General features: G+C 39.7%; 1 protein-coding gene across 1 annotated transcript in view; it reads right to left on the minus strand.

Moving 5' to 3' along the window:
* Window positions 1-1,151: 1,151 nt before the first annotated feature.
* The window catches only part of APOO (apolipoprotein O), a 69,324-nt gene continuing 64,426 nt past the window's right edge, over window positions 1,152-6,049 (minus strand). Inside the window, exon 9 of the mRNA XM_003791914.2 lies at window positions 1,152-1,409. The gene's annotated coding sequence lies outside the window, so the exon portion shown is untranslated. The remainder of the gene's footprint in view (window positions 1,410-6,049) is intronic.

Consider the following 6,049-nt stretch of genomic DNA (forward strand, 5'->3'; position numbering starts at 1 on the left):
GTTTCAATACTGACTAAAGGGTTAAATATGGGAGGTAATACCTTACAGCCAAGAGGCACTCAAACATCTATTGATTAACGAACGATCTCCTGGGCATGCTGAGATGTAGGCCATTTCTTCTTAATCTTCTCTACATCAGGCAATCTTAAGGAAGAAACTCATGGCATCTCTACTCTCCAGAGGTGATATAGGAAGCCAAGGCCAATGGAGAAAGCCTGAAATAATAATAGCATATTTATGAGAAATAATGTAGGCACAACTTTAATATATTTGGAGATTGGTACAGCACCTCAAAATACTTCAGCATAAAAGGAAATAAAAGACTTCTTGGTGACCATGGGGATCACTCCAGGGACAAATTTGCATCAGCTCATTAATCTGATAACAATGGCAGCACTGTTCCTGCCATTTTGGCTCCATTGAATGTATTTAACATTAATATGTGCATGACTACTTGTGTTTTGCTATCTTCCCAACTGCTGTCAATTTTGACAGGTCAACAATTAGAAATTAAACTGATGATACAAGAACACAAAGAACTCACAGTTACCAAATCTGACTGAAATTTGTAAATTCTAAATTCTCTTTCACATATTGTTTCCCTGCCATCCTTCCTGGCTGGCTAACAAGTCAAAAGAGGCTCCTGTTGATCCCACCAGCACTGGGAATAGAGTTCAATGAGTCATGCATTCAGGCCCACAAAGGAGGAGAATACAGGCCATACATACAGAGAGCCCATACACAAATCACATCCCATTCATCTACTGGCAGAGGACATATACTACTTCATTATGAATCTCCCACGGGTATTGAAGAACCGGAAGACCTAAGAGGCCACAGCCACAACAAGGGAGTCACTGTTACTGTTTTCTTTTGTATGTCTTCTAATCATTATCAGGCAAACTGTATTACTTACAAGTTTTGCTCCTTGTGCTGGTTGTTGAAGCATCATCTCTGAACGCCAGAGCTACCCTTCTGTACTCTGTGCTGTGGGGCCTGGACTCTGCAGACTGCCAGTTGATACTGCCCTGAGAAGAGTTAACAATTGTCTTTAACACACACACACACACACACACACAAACCACACATACACACATCAGGCATACGGGCACCAAATCCACTTAAACTGTCACTCAATAATATCAGACAACTTTTTTTAAAATTGGATTTTAATTATGTACATAAATAGCAACATGAGAATGAAGAATTCTAAGGCTTATACATTATCTCTAGGTGACAGGATTTCAGATTAGTTTGCTTGTAGGATGATATCACCCAAGATAAAAGAGGCCTAGTTTAGTTTTTCCTGATGAAGAGTGCCAGTTTAATACATTCAATACTGACTTCTTTGCCATTTGTCTGTAGAAATAATTGATTTACTGTATGGAGTTTCCAATGTTTACCTATATCTAAAGGAAAGGAAAGGAAAACATAAGTAAATAGTTTCATAAAAAATAAAAATTCTAAAATTTTACCTTTTCAAAATTCTTTAAATTTGAAAAAACATAAAATATTTACATTGCCATTTTATGACCACAAGAATCATAAGCCAGAAAAAACTAATTATTCCCATTTTACAGATGATTAAACTAAAGATCAGAAAGGTTTCCTGTTGCACCCATACTATATTCAGATCCTCAACTGGCTGTGTATCTGAGCATAATGAAATAGATGAATAAATAAAAAATAAATGTCTAACTAGCACAGTACACACATCTCTTCCCCTCTAAAGATCAAACAATTACATTTCCATCTATCTGCTGGAGAGAGCATGATTATATCACTCTCAGCCTATTGTGTATCTTTTCTTATATCACCCCTATCATTCTTTTCTAGAATGAAACACACATAGATACACAGACACACCAAAGACAAACCAAGTCTTCTCTAAATTGTTTTCCTAATATGTAATGAATATACTTAGCAATTAAGGTTGCTAAATATTTTAGAGGTCAGTGACTACTCACTTGATCTTTTAATATTAAAAAATTCTGGCTTGGCGCCTGTGGCTCAAATAGCTAAGGCGCCAGCCACATATACCTAAGGTGGGGGTTTTGAATCCAGCCCAGGCCTGCCAAAACAACGATGGCTGCAACCAAAAAAAAAAGTTGGGTATTGTGGCGGGCCCTGTGGTCCCAGCTATTTGGGAGGCTGAGGCAGGAGACTTGCTTGAGCCCAGGATTTGGAGGTTGCTGTGAGCTGTGATGTAGGGCACTCTACCCAGGGTGACAGCTTGAGGCTCTGTCTCAAAAAAAAAGAAAAAATTCTTAAACATTGGGCAGCATCTGTGGCTCAAAGGAGTAGGGCGCTGGCCCCATGGGCCAGAGGTGACAGGTTCAAACCCAGCCCCGGACAAAAACTACAAAAAAAAATCTTAAACATGTAAATTACTAACTTCTCTTTTCTATCCTGGTTTATTAACCTGCCTTTGGCTTTTCTGAGAATTTGAAAGATTTACTGCAGTCTTAAAAACTAAAAACTGGAAACACCCTATGTTAAAAAGGAGTAAGTAGATCGCGGTAGTACATATTAGGAAGTCATTAAGCAACTAGAAAAGGAATGTGGTAGATTTGTAAGTACTGACAAGGAAAGATATATACAATATATTAAGTGAAAAAAGCACATTAAGGCCAGGGCAAGGTGGCTGACACCTATAATCCCAGCACTCTGGGAGGCTGAGGCAGGTGGATTGCCTAAGCTTAAGAGTTCGAAACCAGCCTGAGTTAGAGCAAGACCCTGTCTCTAAAAACCACTGGGTGTTGTGGCAGGCACCTGTAGTCCCAGCTACTCAAGATGCTGAGGCAAGAGAATCACTTGAGCCCAATAGTCTGAGGTTGCTGTGAGCTATGATGCCACAGCACTCTACCGGGGGTGACAAAGTGAGACTTTGTATCAAAAAAAAAAAAGCACATTCATTCATTCATTCAACATAGCTAAACATAACACTATGATATATTCTTTTTTTTTTTTTTGAGACAGAGCCTCAAGCTGTCCCCCTGGGTAGAGTGCTGTGGCATCACAGCTCACAGCAACCTTAAACTCCTGGGCTCAAGCGAGTCTCCTGCCTCTACCTCCCAAGTAGCTGGGACCACAGGCGCCCGCCACAATGCCCGGCCATTTTTTGGTTGCAGCCGTCATTGTTGCTTGGCAGGTCCGGGCTGGATTCGAACCCACCACCTTAGTTGTACGTGGCTGGTGCCTTAGCCGGTTGAGCTACAGGTGCCGAGCTGATATATTCTTAACAAAAATTGGAACCGAAGTCTGATTAAACCTTCATGTCCAACTATCAGTTTATCTAGAGAAGAAAGGAACCAAGTGATAAACATAGTGACACTAAATAGATACCTGCTGCCATAGCCTGAACATGGGAAATTCTAAGGCAGGCTTTTCAACAAAGAAATGGCAGGGGACAATGAGGGAGAAGGAACTATGGTTTTCAAAGAGACTTAAGAGACCTATCAATCAAACACAACGGGCAGATCTTGTTTGGATCCTGGTTCAAATAAACCAACTGCAAAAAGTTATTAATGAAACAATCAGGGAACAACGCACATCAACTGGATATTAGACATTATTAAGGAATTACTGTTAATTTCATTAGATATGATAAAATTAGGATTATGTGCCTTTAGAAAGTTTTCTGTAGGCTCGGCGCCTATGGCTCAAGTGGCTAAGGCGCCAGCCACATACACCTGAGCTGGCGGGTTTGAATCCAGCTTGGGCCTGCCAAACAACAATGATGGCTGCAACGAAAAAACAGCCAGGCATTGTAGCCGGTGCCTGTAATCCCAGCTACTTGGGAGGCTGAGGTAGGAGACTCGCTTGAGCCCAGGAGTTGGAGGTTGCTGTGAGCTGTGATGCCATGGCACTCTACCCAGGGGGATAGCTTGAGGCTGTGTCTCAAAAAAAAAAAAAAGTTTTCTGTATACTTGTAGAATATGAGGAATATGATCCCATTTTGTAAAAAAAAAAAAAAACAAAGTATACATGTACAGAGATACATATATACAGGGTATCCATGAAGTTCATGTGCTATTTAAAATTGTATTTTAAATTCCACATGAACTTTATGGCCACCCTGCATGTGTACACACATGCATAAATTAAAAGGTCTGAAATGGCTAACGCCTATAATCCCAGAATTTTGGGAGGCCAAGGAGGGAGCATAGCTTGAGGACAGGAGTTTGAGACCAGCCTGGGCAATATATTGAGACCTGTCTTTAAAAAAAAAAAAGTCTGCAATGTTATGCCAACTATTAACGAAAATTACCTCTTGGGAGGGGAATCAAAAGTAAGACAAGCTTTTAAAATACTGATCTAAAAGAATCTTGTTACAACCAACATGCATCACTTTTATAACTATATCTCCTCCAATGAAGATCTTAAAAAAAAAAAAATGAGACCAAGGTTGTACATATGGCAAGCCGAACCCCGGTCCAGAATATCTTTGAAAACTGAAATGGAGGCTCGGTGCCTGTGGCTCAAGCGGCTAAGGCGCCAGCCACATACACCTAAGGTGGTGGGGGTTTGAATCCAGCCTGGCCCGCCAAACAACAATGACGGCTGCAACCAAAAAAAATAGCCAGGCGTTGTGGCGGGTGCCTGTGGTCCCAGCTACTTGGGAGGTGGAGGCAGGAGACTCGCTTGAGCCCAGGAGTTGGAGGTTGCTGTGAGCTGTGATGCCACAGCACTCTACCCAGGGGGAAAGCTTGAGGCTCTGTCTCAAAAAAAAAAAAAAGAAAAGAAAACTGAAATGGTTATTTATGTAGTTTTTTTTTTTTATTTTATGTCTCATTCTTTGTCCCTGTAGACCAGTGGTTCTTCAACTTTCCTGATGCCACCACCCTTTGATATAATTCCTCATGTTGTGGTGACCCCAACCATAAAATTATTTTCGTTGAGTTGGTTGGGAGTCACCACAACATGAGGAACTGTATTAAAGGGTCATGGCATCAGGACGGTTGAGAACCACTGCTGTAGAGGAATATAACAATATTCAATGCAAAAGTTTCTAGAGCGTATGTGTGGCTATGCATCCACTCCCTGCCCCCCTCCAGGACATCTCATGCACATCTGGCCCTGCTCCCCAGGGAAGCTGATTCTGCAGTGAGGCCGAGGCTTCTGCTTTTTAATTATCTTCCTGGGTAAGTCGTTTGTATCTGAGAGCTACTGACTTTGAGTTACTATATGAAATGATGTGATGTAAAAGAGGAACTGCATTTGTTTTCTATGACCACAGTGTAGGAGTCACAAGGAGACATATTTTTGCCTAGTAGAAAAACAGCTTCCTAAAAATCAAAACTGCCCAGAGATGGCTGCCCCAGGGGATGAGTTTCCTATTGGTGATGGTATAAAAGGAAGACGCTTGAGGCTGGGGGTTGAGTCAGATGACACCTCTCAAATTCTAAGTTTATATTCTGGACCTCCCAAAATACGAAGAAAACTTGAGAAAGAAAAACCTCAAACCCAGGGTTTTCCTAAATTTTAAATAGCATCTATGATTTACAGTAAATGTAACTGAAGTTTTAAAAATTTTCTGATTATAAACTAAAATCCACATTATTGCAGAAAGTTTTTGAAAACATATAGTTAAAATGTAAATATCCTATTGCTGAAAGATATATACTTAAATTTTCTGTTGCATTTCCTGATGTTTATCCCCTCTAAAAATGTATCACACTTTTTCCACCTAACAATGATTATGTAGATTCTTCCATGTGATTAAATATTTTTGAAATGGAATAATATTTCTCTTTATGGATATACCATAATTAAACGATTTTCCTGTAGCTGAATATCTAGGATGTTTCTAAAATCAATGTAATTGTCTAATTACCTGGAAATCACAAGGGCTATTACAGTTTTTAATATACAAAGAAAATATTATCAATATAACTGGTGTTTTGTACTTGGCAGGTGCTTGATGAGTAAATATTGAACAAATAAATGATCTGAATGAGAGACCAAGAAAAATATCATTGATTTTCTGACTTATCTGATATTTTATATTTCTCTAGCCTCAGGCTATTCAATCCTTTTTTTTTTTTTT

Source organism: Otolemur garnettii, unplaced genomic scaffold, assembly GCF_000181295.1.
Source record: "Otolemur garnettii isolate 467f Iridium unplaced genomic scaffold, OtoGar3 scaffold00051, whole genome shotgun sequence".
NCBI classification, from domain to species: Eukaryota; Metazoa; Chordata; class Mammalia; order Primates; family Galagidae; genus Otolemur; species Otolemur garnettii.